General features: G+C 37.7%; 1 protein-coding gene and 1 long non-coding RNA gene across 9 annotated transcripts in view; one reads left to right on the top strand and one right to left on the bottom strand.

Annotated features, from left to right (window-relative positions):
• The window catches only part of NR6A1 (nuclear receptor subfamily 6 group A member 1), a 230,232-nt gene that overhangs the window by 83,916 nt on the left and 125,881 nt on the right, over nt 1–20,435 (top strand). The gene's annotated exons all lie outside the window — the stretch shown is intronic.
• The window catches only part of LOC133256472 (uncharacterized), a 46,783-nt gene that overhangs the window by 25,906 nt on the left and 442 nt on the right, over nt 1–20,435 (bottom strand). The gene's annotated exons all lie outside the window — the stretch shown is intronic.

Here is a 20,435-nt window from a genome sequence, read left to right as displayed (position 1 = left end):
TGAATATTCTATTTAGAAATGTACAAACTTTCTTATTTAGAAAACTGTCTAGTGTGTTTTCTTTAGGATTTATTTAAATCAAAATGAATTCCACTTTTCGTTTTGGTCACTTTTATGCTAACATTCTCAGTCTTCTGACCCCTTTAAAATGCTGAGGGTCTTATGGGTGTTCTAAATATGTAGACTTTTTTCCCACTATACTTTTTAGGTCTTTTGCCTGTTTCTACTATTACTACTTTGAGTCTTGCATAAATTTCTTATGTTTAATGTAGCCAAAATATGTTTGATTGAGGTAAACTTTGGTGAACTATTTAAGAAAACAGAAAAGTAAAGCCTAGATCAGATTAGTAGTGGTGAAAGGAAAACCTAACAAGTTAAGAATAATACTAACTGAATTCAGAATAATAGATACATCAAGAGGAAAAGTCACAAGAGAATTTGTGATCTGCTGTAAACCATAATTTTGTTCTGGGTGGTGATTACATGTATGTATACATATGTAAGAATCAGACTTATTTAACTTAAGGTTTGTTCACCTTACTGTATGTAACCTAAATAGTAATCTTTTCTGAAGGAAATGTGGCAAAATCTTGAACATAATGAAATAAAAAAATCCTATCACTAAACAAATAAAATTGTATCTACTTTAAGAAAGGTACAGGTGGTTTTTTATTCTCTCTTCTTTAACCTGTCATCATTTTTCATATTTGGAATTTTGTGTTTTATTGAGTGTTATTGGAGAGGAGAATGAAGTCTTATTTTTGTGCTGTCACTTGTTAAAAGATGACAAACCCAGTCTTGACCTTAAAACCAGATTATATGTAAATTCTTTTTATTCTTGAATCTGAGTAGAGAAAAGCCAAGACCACTTAGCTCTATTAAATTGTAATTAAACATCACTTATAAAGCCTCTATCTTTCATAAGTCTATCTAATACTTACTGAGGACTTGCCATGTACTTGATATTGTGAGGACTGTCTTGGGGTAATGTTACTATTTCACTTAGCATTTGAAGCTCTGAGGTCAAGTAACTTTTCCAAGTTCTCATGACTGAAATAGAGGGGGCTTCCTGTTCTTGGCCTCCAAAGGATACCTAAGTTGCCGATGTCAGAGTAGAAATATGAAGATAATTAGCATCCTTTGTAACTGACTCTGTTGCCACAAAGGATAATCACTGGTTTAGGAGACATCCATGTACTGTTTGAGATGTCCTTTTAGAGCTTGTATTGAGTGGCCTTTAACGTCTCAGAATCATTTCTAACACTTTTTAATATCTTGGCAATATGGCTTTGTCCTTTAAAACAAAATCTGGGGTAAAGGGAAGTGTTTATTACCCTGTTGTATGAAAAAGGCTATTTGTAGGTCATTTTTTTTTTTTTTAAGGCCAGAAATTCTCTCTCTAAACCACATTAGAACCCATGCCAACTTGGTACAGGGCCCTTACCAGAGTAATGATGTAAGAACTTGAAAAGAGTACACAGTGCAGCTGCCAAAGCTCACACTGTTTAATTTCAACACCGTGTGTCTGCCAACGTCCACAGCTTGATATTTTTTTTCTGTACATACCAATTTATAATCACATATATTTATCTCATTGAGGGAGGAAAAATAATTACTGTTTGACAAACTTACTGCTTTCTGAGGTAATGGTGCTGTTTTGCCTCTCACATACTTCTGAGCATTCCCTCCCACCTAAACTACCCCCTTCCCAAGTATTTATTCTCCTGGGTGAATTTTTCCAAAATGTGACAGAGGAGAGCAGTTCACACCTTGCCTAATTTATGTTTTGCAAGGAAACCCGTCCCTTTGCATGGTTCATGTGCTACATTCCATCCATTTGCCAAGTCTTGGACTCTTGTCCAAAGTACAGTATTTGAGTATGCAATTACACATACTGGCAACAGCATACTTTTTCCTGGCCTCTCTTAGAGAAAGCTCAAAGCCAGAGGAGCAAATCCAGATGTTCTTGAATCTGGCATCCTTAATTCAGAATTCTAGATGGCAAGACTTTACTTGGAAGTGTACCAGACTTACTCAGCATCTGTTCTTGCTAACATCACATTTTTATGACCAGAGATTCTGGAGTTTGCCTCCTTTGCTGAGCAGAAAGAACAGCACATTTGAGCTGTATGGGAAGAGGCTCTCCATCATTTGAGAGAAATACTTGATTTGCTTCAGCAGGCATGCAGAGGAGGGTAGCCTTGCTTTTGGGGTTAGGTCTGGGATGACAGCAGGTGCAACTGCAGCTGACACTCCTTAATCAAATCTGCTGCTGCTGCTAAGTCGCTTCAGTCGTGTCCAACTCTGTGCGACCCCATAGACGGCAGCCCACCAGGCTCTGCCGTCCCTGGGATTCTCCAGGCAAGAACACTGGAGTGGGTTGCCATTTCCTTCTCCAGTGCATGAAAGTGAAAAGTGAAAGGGAAGTCGCTCAGTTGTGGACTCTTCGCGACTCCATGGACTGCAGCCCACCAGGCTCCTCCATCCATGGGATTTTCCAGGCAAGAGTACTGGAGTGGGTTGCCATCGCCTTCTCCGTAATCAAATCTGGCCTTGTTTAATTTTTAAGTAGTCTAAAATGTTTTGACATAAACATAAGTGAACTGTTTTGGGCTGTCTGGCATCTACCATAGTACCTTTTACAAGGGGGAGGTGCTCAGTGACTAAAATCAGTCACCATTTATCGAACACCTTCTGTATGTACCGAATGCTGATGTTGAATAAGATCTTTTTTCAAAGATCTGTCTGGTTGGAGGCACAAACTTAAACAGATAAATTGCAAATCACTAATTTTATTTGTTGACGCAGTTCAGTATTTTGTTCATTTTGTGAGTCAGCTACAAAAACCAGAACACAGGATTGACCTCATAACCTAAGAACAAGCATGGGATTTCTTTTTAATTCTGAAGTGTGCTACTTGTTGGCATTTTTGCCTCTTTAGATACCTCTTCTGCCTTGCCCAGGAATGAAGATTTGTGGAGTGTGGAAAGAAAATATTAGTATAATGCAGAAAGACATTTCTGAGATGGCTTCTAGGATTGATTATTCTGTTCTAAGCAATCTTCCCTTATCTAAAAAGATGTGAAGATGCACCAGTCTCTCTAGCTCACTGTGTAGGTTATCAGGCTGTTGTAAGGTGAAAGTGGGAAAAGTAATTTCCTTCTCTCTGTGGAATGTAGGCTTCCTTCGTCTGAATTGTTGCACAGTGAGGGCGGAGCCAGAAAGCACATTTACCCCCTAACTATTTCTGGACAGATGAGGTCATATTTCCTTAGTAGTGATACAGTTCTTGTGTTTAACTTTTTATTCTTTCAGCCTTCCTCCCGATTTTTAAGGCTGAGTAGATGAGTGTTTTCATTGGGCTTCTCTTATCTCTAAGAAGAACATTAAATTGCCTATGTCCAAACTTATTACCTCCCCCCCTTTTCTTGTGGCTGTGTTGCATAGCTTATGGGATCCTAGCTCCCCAACCAGGGACAGATCCAGGCCCTCAGCAGTGAAAGCAGAGTTCTAACCATTGGACTGCCAGGGAATTCCCTGAAAGTAAAAGTCACTCAGTCGTGTCCAACTCTTTGCAACCCCCATGGACTATACAGTCTGTGGAATTCTTCAGGCCAGAATACTGGAGTGGGTAGCCTATTCCTTCTCCAGCAGATCTTCCCAACCCAGGAATTGAACTCGAGTCTCCTGCATTGCAGGTGGATTCTTTACCAACTGAGCTAATTTCCTCCCATTTCTTTCAGACAAAACATATATACCGCTGCTATTAAAATAATAACAGTTTATACTTATATGCTATTTATGTTCCAGGTTTTGTCTTTAGAGCTTTATAAATAAAGCACTTAAAAAGAGTTATCTAATCCTCACAACAGTCCAGTGAGATAGATACTTATGATTTCAATTTTATAGGTAAAAACTGAAAGGCACAGTAAGGTAAGTAACTTGCCCAAGATCACATAGCTAATGAGTGGCAAAGCCAGGCTTTGAACTCAAGAGTTTCAAACCCATCATGTTCTTAACCAGTGCATTATACCATTTCATATGCAGTTTGATGTTGAATGACACAGTTTCCTAAAAGTAGGAGGTAATAATAATATCTACCATTTGAGTGCCTCCTGTACAGGCATTATACATGTCATTTTACTTCTTTTCAGTCTTAATGCAAGTGTGAATTGGCCCCATTTTGCAGATGATAATATCAAATTTTATGGAGCACTTAATATGGGTCAGGCATTGTACTTAATTGCTTTACTTTGTATTATCTCATTTAATGTTCATAGTAGTGCTGTGGATAATTACTGTTCTCATTCTGGATACGAGAAAACTGAAGCTGGAGATGTGCACTTGCCTAGAGTCAAATAGCTAAGGAGGTCTCCTGCTCATTTTTGCTGTATACTAGAAACTAGCACAGCATTGTTAATTATATTCCAATATTAAAAAAATTTAAGATATATGTATGCACACATATGTATGTACATATATGTGTACAAATATGTACAGATAGCTACTGAGAGATAGAGTTATGATTTAAATACAGGGTCTGTATCCAGACCCCAAGCTCTTGATACCACATAATAATGTGAAGCAATAATTAGCTATAGATGTTCTGGTGATGAGAAGAATCTCAGAAGACAGAGCCTAGCTCCAAATCTGTTTCTCATCTATAATCCTCACATAGTTTGTTGATTAATTGTAAGCCTTGCTTTTCGTCTTCTTCTTGTTCTCATAACAGAGAAACTTGAAGTGTCAGAGATGGCCTTCTTGTAAGAACACAGGAGGTCCTTGTCTAACTGATTTAGTGAATTTGTCTTTTATTAACGCTTTGAATTTTTCTTTAATTCCATTTACTGGGCTCATCTCTCTGTAGATTTCTTTGCATTATCTTCACAGGCATTCCTAGAAGTTATAGTGGGAGGAATCTTAAGCATGTATAAGGCTCTGTTTTTAAATACAGCACTTTAGTCTATCTTTATTTTGCTTCCTTTGGATTGTAAATTTATTTTCTTTACAACCTAACATGTGGTGTTGAAGATTTTTGTTTTAAATTACTTTTTAACATGAGAACCTTTATATGGTCATTGAATCTTAGCTGCATTCAAGTCTTGAATCTCAAAATTCACATATTCCCATTGGCAAACTCAGAACTAATAATTTCAGAAAGGGAGTGTGTTTTCTGCCCCTTTTTCCTTTGCTAAATAGCTTTCATCTTTCTTGTCATTCTAGATTTTCTCTTCTTTATCTTCAGTCAGTTGTTCACTATGATTTATTAAATCTACCTCCGAAATACCCATCAAACTCTGGTTCAAGGTACTCAACACCACTAGAAATCAGAAAAATGAAAAAATTTTAAAAATGATATGCTACTACATGGCCACCAGAATAGCTAAAATTAAAATAACAAAAAAACCCCTGACTATGTAAAGTGTTGGAGAGAACAGCTGTAACACCCTTTACCAACAGAAGTAGAGCGTAAACTGGTACAAACATTTGAAACTCTTCAGTAATAACATCTTTGGAAGTTGAACATAAGCAGTTCCATTTCTAGACATATACCCAACAAATAGTGGATAAAGTATATGCTGAATGAACATTTACGAGAATGTTCATAATAACATTATTTGTAGTAGTCCCAAACTGGCAACAACTAAACTGGAGACTGTTGAATATCTATCAGCAGTAGAATGGGGGCTTCCCTGGTAGTTCAGTGGTAAATAATTTGCCTGCCAATGCAGGAGACCAGGGGTTTGATCCTTGGTCCGGGAAGATCTCACATGCTGTGGAGCAACTAAGCCTGTGTGCCACAACTACTGAGCCTGTGTGCTCTAGGGCCCGGGAGCTGCAACTGGTGAAGCTTTAGAGCCTGTGCTCCACAATAAAAGAAGCCACCACCACAAGAAACCTGTGCATCGCAGCTAGAGAAGAGCCCCCTCTCACTGCAACTCGAGAAAGCTCACACACAGCAGTGAAGACCCAGGGCAGCAAAAAATAAATTTAAAAAATTATATTAAAAAACAACCCAGTAAAATGGGTAAATGAATTATATAATTTACAAAGTAGAATACTGTATGGCAGTGATATGGACAGACCGACAGTATGCAGCAGCATGGATGAATCTCCTATACAAAATGTTGAACAAAAGAAGCCAGACATAAAAGATTATATAATATGTGATTACTCTTGGACTGCAAGGAGATCAAATTAGTCAATCCTAAAGTAAATCAATCCCGAATATTCATTAGAAGGGCTGACGCTGAAGCTCTAGTACTTTGGCCACTGACGCAAAGAGCCAGCTCATTAGAAAAGACTCTGATCCTGGGGAAGATTGAAGGCAGGAGGAGAAGGGGATGACAGAGGATGAGATGGTTGGATGGCATCAATGACTCAATGGACATGAGTTTGAGCAAGCTCTGGGAGTTGGCGAGGGACAGGGAAACCTGCTGTGCTACAGTCCATGGGGTCACAACAAATCAGACATGACTGAGTGACTGAACAACAGTACCTTTGTGTAAAGTTCAAAAATAGGCTAAACTAATCTGTGGTGATAGAAGTCATAATAGTACCTTTACTGAGAGGATATAATTACTGTGAGGGGGAGCAGAAGAGTTTTCTGAGAAGTTAGTAATATCCTATATCCTGATTTGAGTGTCGGTTTCACAAGTGTGTTCAGTTCAGTTCAGCCGCTGAGTCGTGTCCGACTCTTTGCGACCCCATGGACTGCAGAACACCAGGCTTCCCTGTCCATCACCAACTCCTGGAGCTTACTCAAACTCGTGTCCATTGTGTCGGTGATGCCATCCAACCATCTCATCTCCTGTCACCCCCTTCTCCTCTTGAACAAACAAAATTTTAAAAAAACAGGCAGAAGCTTGGTTTAAAAGTTTGAGGAGAAGCATAAGGCTCAAGGACTTATGTGTTAGATCATTTCTAGTTAATGACTTGGGGTTAGTCACTTAAAAGTGGCTTTAAATAATGACTTTTTAAAATTTACAGTAGAAAGCTGGAAGGAATCATACCAAACCAATAATACTTGGATCAAGGGTAGGGTTTTGAGAGAATTGGTGGGGTTTTGCTTTTTATTCAGTTAGCATTTCTCACATTTTGAGTTATTTTTCAATAATATTTTAAACATGCTTTAAACAATAATATTTTAAAAAGCAACTTTAATGAAGGAAATGTTAAGTAAGTAGCATGACAGGTAAAGTATTTTAGATACTTGAGATCATGTGGAACTTCTGATGCCCTGCAAATCAGATCTCATTTAGCCATGTTTATTTTATAATTCAGTAAAACAGCAAGGGAATTGTTCAGAGGTTGAACAGAGCAAAATGTCAAAGTAAAACAAGCCCTGGTCTCTTGTTTACATCTTTAAAAAGAAAAATTGTGGCAAACCCCACATAATGTAAAATTTGTCTCTTAACCTTTTAAAAATATACAGTTCAGTAATGTTAAGTAATTTCACATTGTTGATCAGCAGATCTCCAGAACTTTTTCTTTTTGGAGACCAGAAACTCTGTATTTGTTAAACAGCTTCTCGTTTTCCCTTCCAGCCCCATCCATGGTAACCACCATTCTGCTTTCTGTTTCTATAACTTTGACTGCTTTAGATAGACCATATTATTGGAAGCATACAGTATTTGTCTTTGTCTGGCTTCTTATTTCATAATGCCCTTACGGTTCATCCGTGTTATAGCATGTGACAGCCTTTGCATCTTTTCTGCCACCATTGTAGTCAAAGCCATCATCTATTCATCTGAATTACTGCAATAGCCCAAGTATTTTCCTTGCCTCCAGTCATGTGCTTTGTTGCTCAGTTGAGCTTGACTCTTTGCGACCCCATGGACTATAGCCTGCTAGGCTCCTCTGTCCATGGGGATTCTCCAGGCAAGAATACTGGAGTGAGGTGCCATGCTCTCCTCCAGGGGATCTTCCCAACCCAGGGATTGAACCGAGGTCTCCCGCATCGCAGGCAGATTCTTCACTGTCTGAGGCACCAGGGAAACCCAGTCTTGCCTACCTCTAATTCATCTTTAACCCAGTGGCTAAATGCAAATTTGACTTTACTTAAAATCTTGATGCCCCAACTTAGATAAAGTCTAAATACTTTAACCTGACAAAAGCTTTCACTGTGGGGCCCTAATACAGTGATTCTTAAGTCACATCTGTTTCCTCATTGCTCCTAAACTTGGTACACCCTTGGCTCCCAAACTAAATATACATCTTAATTTTTTTCTCAATCATATTATTTCCTGTTCCCAGTCTGTATTTATTGACAGTGAATCTTGAATGAATCGTGGGGTTTAGTGAGGGTGTTTGTCAGATGCTTTTGCATGGAGCTAACCTAGTGTGTTAATGTCAGTATGTAATTTAGTAATAAAATAATACTTCTCATTTCCTAGGTATTTAGACTTTTAGACAACTAAAAATAGTCTGATCTAAAACAAACAAGCAAAAATCTTAAGAAACATATTAACCAAATTCCTGTGAGGGGAAGGCTAGAGGGGGCGGAAAAGATGGGGAAATTATTATAAAGTCTTTGTTCCACTTGGCTTTTTAAAACAGGAAATCTGAAAGGTTTCTCTCTCACTCACTGGAATTTAATCCATTTAGTGTGTATTGAGGGTCTGTTGTATATTCAGTTGTGTGAGTCAACAAAAGTCCAGAGAAGTCTGTATATCTTGAATGACTATACATATTTCAGTAATTACCCAATTCAGATAACTTATTTGGTTTCTCAAGCAGGGTCTTCTGATCTAGATGGAAAATGACAAGTGTGTGGAGTGCATGTACCCACCACAAAACCAAGTGTGTGTGTATTGTATGTGTGTGTATATTTTAAAGCTATCAGATTGAGTGACAGTTAACATATTAAGCTGTAAAATTGAACTAAAGTCACCCTTTTTATACAAGTTTAGTGAATTACTACATAGGGTTGGAATGAATTTCACTATTTGAACCTGACAGAGGAAGCCTCTGCCTACCCTATCAATTGTCTCTATTCCTCTTGAGCTCCACCAACATTGTACATGTGGTTTCTTGAATACACAGGTTGGTCTCTCATGTTAGTGCTTTTTGCTCACACTATTTCCTGTGCCTGAAAAGCACCTTTTCTTTTTCTCTATTTTTCTACAAATTACATTTATCTTTCAGTACGTATCTCAGATGTTCCTCCTAGTTGTCTTTCCCTTACCAGGTTACGTGCTTTTAATTTGGGCTCCCATAGTCCTGAACTTCTCTTTAATATAGCACTTAGAACACCATGTTATCTGTTTAAGGTTTGTCTCTACTACTAGATTGTGAGCTCCTTTTGCACAAGATGAAGGCGTTTTTGTGCTTAACATGCTATAGGGTAAGTTTTCAGTGACTCTTTGGATGAATAAATTGAACTGTTATTGAATGTTTGATAAGAATATTTGAATGAATAAGAAAAGACCAACTTTAAACTTACTTTAAATTTGTGATTTCCAGCCACAAATTTTGAGCGGTGCAATTCTATTTTTGTTTAGATCATATCCACCAGCAAACTTGGAACAACTCTGTCTGGCTCTTTCAAAGAAAAAAACTTCCTAAAGGAAGAGAACTATTAATAATTGAACACTACTCTGATGGGCACTGGGCACTTTGTCATTTAAGGCAGCTGTATGAAGAACTTTAGTATTTTCCCATGTTACAGCTGAGGCAACTGAGGCTCAGAGAATGTTAGTCAGAAATTTAGTAGTAAAGCTTTAATTAAACCCATGTTGTTATCAGTTCAGTTCAGTCGCTTGGTCATGTCCAACTCTTTGCAACCCCATGAACTGCAGCACACCAGGCTCCCCTGCTATCACCGACTCCTGGAGCTTGCTCAAACTTATGTCCATCGAGTTGGTGATGCCAGTCAATCATCTCATCCTCTGTTGTCCCCTTCTCCTCCCACCTTCAGTCTTTCCCAGCATCAGGGTCTTTTACAGTGAGTCATTTCTTTGCATCAGGTGGCCGAAGTATTGGAGCTTCAGCTTCAGCATTAGTCCTTGCAATGAATATTCAGGACTGATTTCCTTTAGGATTGACTGGTTTGATGTCCTTGCAGTCTAAGGGATTTTCAAGAGTCTTCTCCAGCACTACAGTTCAAAAGCATTAGTTCTTTGGTGCTAAGCTTTCTTTATGGTTCAGCTCTTACATCCATACATGACTACTGGAAAAACCATAGTTTTGACTATATGGACCTTTGTCAGCAAAGTATGTCTCTGGTTTTTAATATGCTGTCTAGGTTTGTCATAGCTTTTCTTCTAAGGAGCGAATGTCTTTTCATGGCTGCAGTCACCTTTGGCAGTGATCTTGGAGCCCAGGAAAATAAAGTCTGTCACTATTTCCATTGCTTCCCCACCTGCTTGTCATGACATGATGGGATCAGATGCCATGATCTTCATTTTTTGAATGTTGAGTTGTAAGCTGACTTTTTCACTCTCCTCTTACACTTTCATCAAGAGGCTCTTTAGTTCCTCTTTGCTTTCTGCTCTAAGAGTGGTGTCATCTGCATATCTGAGTTAATTGATATTTGTCCTAGCAGTCTTGAGTCCAGCTTGTGCTTCATCCAGCCTGGCATTTCTCATGATGTACTCTGCATATAAGTTAAATAAGCAGGGTGACAATATATAGCCTTGACGTACTCCTTTCCCGATTTGGAACCAGTGTGTTGTTCCATGTCCAGTTCTAACTGTTGCTTCTTGACCTGCTTACAGATTTCTCAGGAGGCAGGTAAGGTGATCTAGTATTCTCACCCCATTTAAGAATTTCCCATAGTTTGTTGTGATCCACACAGTCAAAGGCTTTAGTGTAGTCAATGAAGCAGAAATAGATGTTCTTCTGGAATTCTCTTGCTTTTTCGATGATCCAGCAGATGCTGGCAATTTGTTCTGGTTCCTCTGCCTTTCCTAAATCCAGCTTGAACATCTGGAAGTTCTTGGTTCACACACTGTTGAATCCTAGCTTGAAGAATTTTGAGCATTACTTTGCTTGAGTCTGAGATGAGTGCAATTGTGCAGTAGTTTGAACATTCTTTGGCATTGCCTTTCTTTGGGATTGGAATGAAAACTGACCTTTTCCAGTCCTGTGGCCACTGATGAATTTTCCAAATTTGCTGCTGTATTGAGTGCAGCATTTTAACAGCATCCTCTTTTAGAATTTGAAGTAGCTCAGCTGGAATTCTGTCATGTCCTCTAGCCTTGTTCGTAGTCATGTTCCCCAAGGCCCACTTGACTTCACACTCCAGGATGTGTCTGGCTCTAGGTGAGTGATCTAATCATTGTGGTTATCTGGGTCATTGAGATCTTTTTTGTATAGTTCCTTTGTATTCTTGCCACCTCTTAATACCTTCTTGCTTCTGTTAGGTTCATATCATTTCTGTCCTTTATTGTGCCCTTCATTGCATGAAATGTTTTCTTGATAACTCTAATCTTCTTGAAGAGATTCCTAGTCTTTCCCAGTGTGTTGTTTTCCTCTATTTGTTTGCATGGATCACTTAGGAAGGCTTTCTTATCTCTCCTTGCTATTCTTTGGAACTCTGCATTCAGCTGGATATATCGTTCCTTTTCTCCTTTGCTTTTTGCTTGTCTTTTCAGCTATTTGTAAGGCCCTCTCAGACAACCATTTTGCTTTTTTGCATTTCTTTTTCTTGGGGATGGTTTGGCATTTTGTCACACTGTCTGTGCTTTTTTCTCTATATTTTGCTACCTGCCCAAAATTAAGAATTCTAGTTATCTGTTATCAAAAAGTAAATGAGAATTTCTAGGAACTATTAAAGCTGAAGTACCTCAAAATAATGTTAATGATAATTTTGCTTTACTGTTAACAACAGGCTTTCACGTTCACATGTAATCCAGAAATGCCGTTCTTTCAAGATATTATATATCCATTTAAACAACATTAAAGTATAATCATAGAGCATTGGTACAGTGGACACTAATCTATTTTTGAAAACACTGGATTTCCCCGAATTAGACTATATTGTTTATACTTAAGTAAGTTTTTGAGAAATCATATAGTTCTTTCTACTTTTTCTTGAGACTTGAAACCTTATAAATAAATGATATCTAGCTATTTTAAAAGTTCCATGCATAATTTAGACTATATACTTGCTGACATTCAGGAATTTATTTTCATCATATGTAAAATTGCAATGTACTGTCCCATATTCTCGTGATCCTGGAAGCTAGTTCTTTCAAAGTTAGAAGCAGAAAAAAATTTACCCAGTTTTTGACAGGAAAACATTTTAAAGGGAGGTAAATGTGCCAGCAAACCATAGAAAATCAAACTGCTGAAGGGAACTGAGCAATTTCCCAAGAACCACTCATCTGGACTCTGCTTCTTCCTAGCACTTTTGACAATGGACAAGCTTTCCAAGCTGCAGTAGCCTCGTTAATAAAATAGGTGCTAATAACAGTACTGGATTCTTGAGGTGGTTTGCTTATTAAATGGCATGTGTAGAAAAACACTACACAGGTTCTGATATGTTCGATTCAGTTCAGTCGCTCAGTTGTGTCCCACTCTTTGCGACCCCATGAGCTGCAGCACTCCAGGCCTCTCTGTCCATCACCAACTCCTGGAGTTTACTCAAACTCATGTCCATTGAGTCGGTGATGCCATCTAACCATCTCATCCTCTGTCGTCCCTTCTCCTCCTGCCTTCAGTCTTTCCCAGCATCAGGGTCTTTTCAAATGATACGTAGTAGACCTTTAATAATTATTTGTTATTATTTAGGAAGTGTGTGTTTTTGAAACATGTTAGTTATGTATAGATAACAGAGTCCTAACAGATGCAAAACTTTACCAGAAATCTGTCCTTTCACATGAGCTGATCAGCTTTCATTTTTGGAGCAGGCAGTTACTGTGACAACTTCTCTTCTATTACATACACATACTCTAAAATATCTACAGGAAACCTGGATCATCATTTTCTCCTAAGGAGAAATCCCTCTTTTCAGATTGAAAATAAGCATTTACAGGGAAAATTATGAAGAAATGAAAATGGTAGTAATTTTATTAGTCCATGGGAAGTGATAGTTTTTTTTTTCTTCCTGTCATTATTTGAATTCCTCTTGACTCTAGGTACTTGGATAAACATTATTTTGTGCCGATAAGTGGTCATGCAAGTGGAATCTATTCAGTTAGATTGTATTGGGTTTGGGCTTTTTTTTTTTTTTTGTTAAAGAAATTTTGATTTTTAAGTTGATCATTCAGTACATTGTGTGTCCTGAAAGGTTTTCCTTTTTTTTAGCCATGGTATGAAGTATTTAGTGTTGCAACAATTAGGCAGGGCATATGTTTCATAATGTAGGAGGGCCAGACTGGTAAGCATACTAAAGGCTTGTGTTTCCAGGAAAGAACTTAAGGACTTCAGATGTCTTCTTGTACATATACCTGAAACAAAGGTGTCATTCAATAAAGCTTTGTTGAATAAGTGATATTCTTGGTTATTTTCTTGCTTTGCTAAGAATTTATAGTATTTTATTGCATTTGGGAAACCAAAAATTTATCTCCATGTTTAATACTCTTTGCTGCTTCCTAAAATTTGAAACTAATTCAGATGTGAAAATACCGATTTTGTGCATCCTAAATTATCATTACAATTTTCCATGTCATTTTATAAGTTATTTTATAAAGTATATCACTATAGTTGACCAGGAATTTTCTTTCAGAGACATTCCTTTCTCAATGAGGCTTATCTATAATGATCTTTAAAGGAAAAGATATACTTTCTTTGCCCTGCCTTATGTCTGTGGTAGACTTGAGAATCCAGATCTTTTAGTTATGTTTCATCTGTACAATTTCTGATTAAGTTGACTGAAATAGTGTACTACTAGAAATAAAATGTCCTACCCTTTAAAATCTGTGTGAGTGCAAGGATCCATTTCACCATTAAAATCCTAACTTCAAAGTATTTTTTTTCTCATATATTCTTGCTGTCTTGTGTTTAGCATATGCAACCAGAAACTATTTAATAACCAGAAATAGTAGTTCATCCATTAATGACTCTTATTCTGCTTATCTCTTAACACCTGAAATATGTATTTTAGGTACATATATGCCATTGAAACCTTTTGTTATTAAAAAAAAAACTAGAGTAATTCTCAGATGCATGGATGTGAAAGCAGGATGGATAATAGTAATATCTTCTATTTGTAAAACTTGAGCTATGTTTGTCAAGCATCTGTGGTATTCTAGGCACTATGCTAGGCACTGACAATTACTTTTCACAGCAGTTCTTTGAAGTAGTAGTATTCCCTCCGCATTCCCCACCCCCCAACCCCCCCCCCCGCCCTGCACCTGCCTGCCCCAGAGAAGCAGATTTGTCTAGGGTCATGCAGTTGGTGAGTGCTTAAGCTGAGACTGGGTTCAAGTCTTTGTGACTGTGATGCTGAAGGATAGGATCTTTGTTTTGTTTGCTATTGTATGTATATTCAGAGCCTAGAATGAGGCTTAGCATGTACTAAGCATTCAACAGATAGCCTTTGAAAGAATGAATTGTATACCTAGAAGCTTTTAAGTGGCCAAGCAGAAGTAGAGACTGTCTGTTCCAGTAATACAGGATTATATAGAGAAGTGAGCCTGACAAAATGTAATGCTATTAGAAAGCCAAATGGAGGTACTTCTAACAAAATCTAGATCACAGTAACATATGACAGATTGGGAACCTATTTTTTTATTTAACTGTCAAATTTGTTCTACGTACATTTGCCAGATCTCTTTTCCACTTGACTTTGATATTCAGTGAACAAAGAAAAGGCAAAAGACCACCTGATATTGGGTCCTTGCTGGTGGGGAAAAAAAATCTGTTTGGAAATCCAAGTTCTGTAAATATTGAGAAACTAGAATGGTATTTCTTGATTGGGATTTGGATAGCAGGAGCCTCAGATTCTGTGGAAATAACATTGTGCTGTTGTGGTATATGGATATACTTTATCTATTGTTAACAGTAACTCTTGATATAGTCCTATGACAACAAAGACTAAATTCCAGTTGGAAAAGAGTTAATCCAGTTAATATTTAGTTACCTCATAGACATGGTTCTAGTTTGTACAGAAGCCCACTTGTGACTAGCCCTAGCCATGCCTTCTCTTTATATTTATCATCCATGTCTCAGATATTTTTGGTTGCTAACAGCTAGCTGTGTAATCATGATGGTCGTAGTATGCACCATTGAAGTGGTAAGTTCTAAGAGCATAGTCTTAGGAGAGGGAGTGAAGGAAATATGTATCACATTTAATGCTCCAGTGTATCATGGTCTTTTCCCAAATTAGACAGTCCTAACTCAGACCACCTTTACGCTGTCCCCTGCAGAAATTATCTTGTTCTTCATCATCATCTATCAAAAGGAGCTGAGCTTTTGTATGAGATAGTGGTTTGCCACAGATCTGAGTAGTGATCACTGTGAAACCACTCTGTGTATTTGAAGGTGTTTCCTTAATTGCTTGAAATCCATTAAGATCTTATAGTTTAGCATCTCTTTTTCCTTGAATCAAATGGAGCTAAGGGTGTACCCTCTTTCATATTCTTATGAACTTCAGCTTCAAAGGATGGCAGGGCAGATTCCCCAAATTATTGGATCCATTCTCAAAGTTTCTAAACTCACATGCCTACTATTTTTTAAATGAGGAGACTCCTAGCAATTGTTATCTCAGTTAATAACTTAGCAGCTCCATGAGGGCAACTTCTATATCTGTTTTGTTCATCATTCAGCCTGGGTCTAGCACTGTGCATGATACATGTTTGAATAGTCTCTGGCAGATCAAAATTTTTCACCTCCCAAGTGCTCTGTCATTTAGCCTCCAGTATTAGATGTATTTTTTGAACCACCACTGGTAACAAAGATTTATAAGTGACTTGTTAAAAGTCACCTAGCTAGATAGTGGCAGAGCTAAAATTTCATGCTGTATCTAATCCAGCCAGTTTCTTGGATGTGAACCTAGGTTTTTGGATTTTACAGTATAGCACATTATCTCCCCTAAACATAGTTCTGCTATTTGCTTTTGAAAATCTCTTGCTTTTCATGCTCTGAAAAGATTTTGTGACATGTTCAACATTCTTCAGTTATTTGGCATCATCATTAAGAAACACCTACTATTTCTAGTTTCTGCTAGATTATTTTCAACATTAAAATGATTGTACAGATATAGTACAGCTCTTGCCCAAGAATTCCTTCTATGACTGGTTTTATTTTCTTTTTTAAAGTTTTTATTGAAGTATAGTTGGTTTACATTGTTGTGTTAGTTTTAGATGTATGGCTTTGATTTTTAAAAGACATGAATTTTCTTTCTCATACCTGCAGGAAGCTATTTTAATTTCTTAGTCATGGGCAATATTAGAATTTTCATGTTTTTGTTTTAATCACCAAGAATTAGTAGAAATGTTATTCAAAAAATATCTCCAGGAAATATTATTTCTTAATTTAAGAAATGATTCTTATATACTAAATAGCATTAAATTAGTATTAGTATTAAAAACACCTCATGATATTAAAATTTGTTGTTCCACCTACCTTTTCAAATGATAATTTTCTTATATTCATTCAGTCCATTTAATATTTCTAAGACTTTGTGAAATTCTTTGTGCAGTGTTGACAGCTTTCATCTTCATATGTTTGTTTTAATTAAAATTTAAACAGAGAATTGTCTGTGCTGTATATCAGCCTTGACCCTTCTATTTCCATTCTCTGTGTTTGGGAAGAGTCTCAGACAGTGAATTGAACCTTAAGCCCTTACTGTATTTTCACAGAATTGACATTTCCAGAGTATTTTCTAATGTGCCGGGAGTTCAAGATCTTTTATATATATGATCCTTGAACCTTAAAATGACTGTCAGGAAGGCATTAATATTTGCGTTTTATGTATGAGGAATCTGAGACAAAGAGAGGAAGTGACTTATTGAAGATCACATAGTAAATAAGTGGCAGAGCCAAGAATCCAACCAATGTCCACCTGACCTTAAAAACCAGTTTCTTGCACCAAGCAGGAATAGAATGGGTTGAGAATGCATCCAAATTGAAGAACCTCGTATTCATGTTTATCAAGTCTGTTTTATTTGATGGTAAATTTGATGGTTAAGACATGTAGTCATGACACTAAATGCCATTCTGGAACATTCTACTGTGGCCACTGCTGCATGTCTGTCATTACTGTCTTAATATTCTTTATAACCTTCATTATAGACCAAGGGAAAAAATGAAATCTTTGGTTTCAAAATGTCTGTTTTAGACATCTCTGAAGTATCATAGTACTCACTACCTTGTCACTGTGGCTTTTGCTTAGAGATCAATTTCTTTCATGTCGAGCTGGATGTGCAGTTAAAAACGTGTTCTGGATATAAGCATGGTCTAGTTGGGCTTCCCAGGTGGTGTTAGTGCTAAAGAACATGCCTGACAATGCAGGAGACATAAGAGATGTGGGTTCCATTCCTGTATCGGGAAGATCTCCTGGAGGAGGGCATCCAACCCACACCAGTATTCTTGCCTGGAGAATCCCATGGACATAGGAGCCTGGTGGGCTACAGTTCATAGGGTCGCAGAGTCAGACATGACTGTAGTGACTTAGCAAGCATATGCTCTAGATCAGTACTGTCCAACAGAACTTTCTGCGGTTCGAAATACAATTTTTTGCTTTGTCCAGTATAATAGTCACTAGTTACATACATGGGGCTATTGAGTGCTAGAAATGCATGCAGCTAGTGTGATTGAGCAACTGAAATTTTAAATTTTATTTACTTTTTATTTAAATTCAAATAAAAATAGCCACATGTAATTATAGCATAGTTTGAGGTTGTAATTGATCCTTGTGTTTGGTGAGTAATGATAGAATTTGAAGAAATCCAACAATTAGTAGTAGTTTAAAAGTTGCATATTGGTTTTTCAACAACATAAAATTTGGTATGTGTTTATCCTAAAGCCATAGAACCAAATAGAGTACAACAGTTCATATTTCCAAAGCACTTTTTGATCATTCACAATCTCATCTGATGAGTATTTCAGGTATGCTATCATTTGGGACTTGTGTTTGCTAATGGATCACAGAAGAAAGAAGAACAAAACCATTTACAACTTTGTTGTGCCGTGTCCCCTCATTTTGAAATGGACATCATTCTGGCCCCTTGGTGCTCAGGTTGCAGCATGAGAGCTTGCAGAGAAACCCATGTACTGTTCTCTTCTGCTCATTGAGATCGAAGAATATCCCTCTCCCCTCACCTAGAATTACCAGTAATGTCATTTCTTATATCTAAAGAGAAAGTGGAGATGGTTTCTTTATTTAGCCAGCAAGCTATAATAGTTTGATATCCAACAAAAGAAAATGTAGTTTTCCTTTCTACAATTTCAAAGTAAATCCTCAGGGCTTCAATTTTAGTTGTTTTGGAAAATACGACCCAGAACTCAGAAATATTCTACCTAAGATTAGTTTTTAAATTGATGTTTTCCAAAGAAACTTTGGATGGAATTAAATAATAGATTTTATATGATAACTTGAAAATGAATTTGTTTCCCTGAAGTTTTGATAGATCCAGCTTCATTTTGCTTGCTTGGTCTTATGAAATAATTTGTAGACCCTATTAATTTTGTTATGTGTCACTTGTGTTACTTAGTGTATGTTTTTTTGCTGTCATTTTATTTGTAAAATACCCTTCTCCTTTCTATCAGAGTTCACAACTAATCAACTCTGGGTGCTTTTGATTTTTCTGACTATGCCAGGGCATTGAATGAAGTTCCCTGTAGTGAGAAAAGAGAGCACATGGGACTCGTGACTTTATGTACTCCAACAATAGAGCTTTTATGACATTGGAGGTGGTTAAAAAAGCTAGAAGTAGCTCTTAAACATGGCATTGCCGTGTTGCCCTTTTTTTTTTTTTTTTTGTATTCTTAGAGCTGCCAGGAGTGCATCGGGCCTGTAATTTCCTGTTCTCTGAATCCCCCATCTTTCTCCAGCTCCAAGCTTTGTGTCCCACAGCCTGTGACTCTGTGCTAACAAATCGCTATTGTCCAGTGGGGCGAATGGTGGCTGGAACTAAAGAATTGCTGTCTGGTTTCTATTCAAATCCAGGTAGTGAGATATATGAATGGACTTTTCGAATCGTCATGTGAATAACGTCTGCTCGGCATGAAGGCTCAGAGCCATACTAGGAAAGATTAACTCCTAGGCTGACCACTAACATTTTTTGTGATAGGAGGTAGAAACATTCCCAAGTATCATTTTATTCATACTTAATTTTCCATTTCATCTTCCAGAAGTAGAGTTAGCCATTCAACTATTTGGGCACTTTTCTCTCAAGTGGTAGTGTTTCTATTGGTAATATGGAAGTTTGGGAAAATGCTAAGTTGTTTTTAACGTAGAGTACTGTTGTTTTCTGTGAAAAGTTTTCTACTTTACATCTAACTGACATAAAGTTATCTTTGTAGCATATTTGCAAAAATGAGAGAGAGAGAGAGAGAGTGGCTTTCTCTGAGAAATCAAGCAAAAGTGCTTTCTAACCATTGAAGGGAAAATCTCCTTTTTTCCAGTGCATTCTGAATACTTCTTTGCTTTTTTTTCCTCCCAAAGCACAGATTTATACAAAGAAAATAGAAACAACTTCAAATGCAATGTATTAACCAAACAAGCAAACCTCCTTCAAATTAGGAACCATCGTAAACATTTGTAAGTATAGCAGAATCGGGATTTTTTAAAATTAGGTTGGAAGCTTGACTATAATTCATAATTCTCATTACCCTTGGAAGATTGTTATGTTATCTTTCTCCTGTATACCTGAAAAAATGTCCACAGGCTTAAAGGGCCATGCTTTTTACATTCCTTCCATATTGTAGGTACTATGGAACGAGAGAGCCTTTTATGTTTCTTTTTGTCTTAAACTCAGACAGCTTTGTAAGCAGTAGTGTGTAGATTACAAGAGTTAGACAAAAGCAGGCGCGACTGAGAAGAGTTGAAGGGGGGAGAGCTTGGGGCACTTCCTGTCACTCAACACATTCCAGATCACTAAAAAATTTCCACACCCTCTGCGTTTCCCTCTTGCCCACCCCAGATCCCAGTATTTTCTGATTCCATATGTTGTGGTATTCATCACACTCCTTTGCTATCACTGGGCCCTGGCAAGACTGCTTCAGAGAAGATGCATTCCTTTAGATTGCACAAAGCATAGCTGGGAAAATGGCTGGCAGTTTCAGAATCTAGTCACGATCGCACGCATGAGCACCTCACACATCCATGCCCCTTTCCCCCCCTCTCCCGCCCCTGCAGCTGGCTGACCTGTCTCACCCACTGCTGGCCTATCGAACGGCCAGGACTGTCTGGTTTTGGCTCATGCCTTTGTCCATGTCTGGCTTAGTTCCTCTCTGTCTACGCTTGCCTCTACCCCCACCGCCCCAGGCGGCACAAGTGTTTGGCCACACAAAACTACAGATAGAAAAGGTGGTAAAAACTACAA

Source organism: Bos javanicus, chromosome 11, assembly GCF_032452875.1.
Source record: "Bos javanicus breed banteng chromosome 11, ARS-OSU_banteng_1.0, whole genome shotgun sequence".
Taxonomy (NCBI): Eukaryota; Metazoa; Chordata; class Mammalia; order Artiodactyla; family Bovidae; genus Bos; species Bos javanicus.
The sequence above is the reverse complement of the archived record's forward strand: the minus strand, read 5'-3'. Positions and strand labels throughout refer to the sequence as shown.